The following is a 2,054-nucleotide window of genomic DNA, read 5'->3' on the forward strand; positions in this document are numbered from 1 at the left end:
TAACTGATCGTTTTCCAAATACATAAGACAAATAACAAAATAAAAACACGAAGTTTAATACTTATTACAGTTATTACAACAAAACATTCACAAATGCACTTAAGCTGCTTATTAAGCACAAAAAGAAACTTATATTTAATGTTGATGAATTGTGTAATATAAATAGAACTCCCAAATTTTCACTGAGTGACCAGGCCTTGGTGGTCGAACTGGACGGTAGCTTGGCTGCGTCTGGCTGACCTACGGTCTAGACTGTCTTGGTGGGTGTATTTACAGGACGCAGTTTCTGTGTGTCCCCTCCTGTAATTCCACCCACCTGGACAGTCTCTACCGTAGACCAGCTAAACAAGGCCTCGTTCTCATCTGGCTAGATCACGGAGGGATACATAACCTGGGGAAGGCTGAGGCTGGAAGATATCCTAAGGGAAGTGAGGAAGGGGAGACATCCGGGGGCCCACGGATGGATTCCTGGACACATGGACCTGGGAAAGGCGAGGATACCTTGGGGAAGTGGGGAAGGGAGAATATCTGAAGGCGGACAGATGGACTCCTGGACACGCGGACCTGGGAGAGACGGAAAGGATACTCACTGGTTGTTGAGGCAGACCTTGGGTGTGCAAGGTTGGGGTGTGGGGGAAGTGGGGAAGGGGGAGCACCTGGCCTTCGCACAGGTGAACTCCTGGAACCACGGACCCGGGGGGGGTGTGCAAGGTTGGGGTGTGGGGGTAGTGGGGAAGGGGGAGCACCTGGCCTTCGCACAGGTGAACTCCTGGAACCACGGACCCGGGGGGGGGGTGTGCAAGGTTGGGGTGTGGGGGAAGTGGGGAAGGGGGAGCACCTGGCCTTCGCACAGGTGAACTCCTGGAACCACGGACCCGGGGGGGGGTGCAAGGTTGGGGTGGGGGGGAAGTGGGGAAGGGGGAGCACCTGGCCTTCGCACAGGTGAACTCCTGGAACCACGGACCCGGGGGGGGGGGGCGCACGGGTGGGGGGTGGGGGAAGTGGGGAAGGGGGAGAACCTGGCCTTCGCACAGGTGAACTCCTGGAACCACGGACCGTGGGGGGGGGTGCAAGGTTGGGGTGTGGGGCAAGTGGGGAAGGGGGAGCACCTGGCCTTCGCACAGGTGAACTCCTGGAACCACGGACCCGGGGGGGGGTGCAAGGTTGGGGTGTGGGGGTAGTGGGGAAGGGGGAGCACCTGGCGTCACACAGGTGGACTCCTGGAACCACGGACCCGGGGGGGGGAGTGCAAGGTTGGGGTGTGGGGGAAGTGGGGAAGGGGGAGCACCTGGCCTTCGCACAGGTGAACTCCTGGAACCACGGACCCGGGGGGGGGGGTGCAAGGTTGGGGTGTGGGGGTAGTGGGGAAGGGGGAGCACCTGGCCTTCGCACAGGTGAACTCCTGGAACCACGGACCCGGGGGGGGGTGCAAGGTTGGGGTGTGGGGGTAGTGGGGAAGGGGGAGCACCTGGCGTCACACAGGTGGACTCCTGGAACCACGGACCCGGGGGGGGAGTGCAAGGTTGGGGTGTGGGGGAAGTGGGGAAGGGGGAGCACCTGGCCTTCGCACAGGTGAACTCCTGGAACCACGGACCCGGGGGTGGGGGTGCACGGTTGGGGTGTGGGGGAAGTGGGGAAGGGGGAGCACCTGGCCTTCGCACAGGTGAACTCCTGGAACCACGGACCGGGGGGGGGGGGTGGTGTGCATGGTGGGGGTGGGGGGGTTGGGGGGAGGGGGGAGCACCTGGCCTTCGCACAGGTGAACTCCTGGAACCACGGACCCGGGGGGGGTGTGCAAGGTTGGGGTGTGGGGGTAGTGGGGAAGGGGGAGCACCTGGCGTCACACAGGTGGACTCCTGGAACCACGGACCCGGGGGGGGAGTGCAAGGTTGGGGTGTGGGGGAAGTGGGGAAGGGGGAGCACCTGGCCTTCGCACAGGTGAACTCCTGGAACCACGGACCCAAGGTTGGGGTGTGGGGGTAGTGGGGGGGGGAGTGCAAGGTTGGGGTGTGGGGGAAGTGGGGAAGGGGGAGCACCTGGCCTTCGCACAGGTG

The 2,054-nt window shown here is 62.3% G+C and overlaps 1 long non-coding RNA gene across 1 annotated transcript; it reads right to left on the bottom strand.

The window, feature by feature from the left end:
• Nucleotides 1-436: 436 nt before the first annotated feature.
• LOC138851603 (uncharacterized) lies at nt 437-1,244 on the bottom strand. Its single transcript, XR_011391297.1, has 2 exons — nt 1,199-1,244; nt 437-656 (listed from the first exon to the last, which is right to left on the bottom strand). It is a non-coding gene; the product is annotated as an uncharacterized lncRNA (long non-coding RNA).
• Between the last annotated feature and the right edge of the window lie 810 nt (nt 1,245-2,054).

The sequence above is a fragment of the Cherax quadricarinatus genome, unplaced genomic scaffold (genome assembly GCF_038502225.1).
Source record: "Cherax quadricarinatus isolate ZL_2023a unplaced genomic scaffold, ASM3850222v1 Contig1179, whole genome shotgun sequence".
NCBI classification, from domain to species: domain Eukaryota; kingdom Metazoa; phylum Arthropoda; class Malacostraca; order Decapoda; family Parastacidae; genus Cherax; species Cherax quadricarinatus.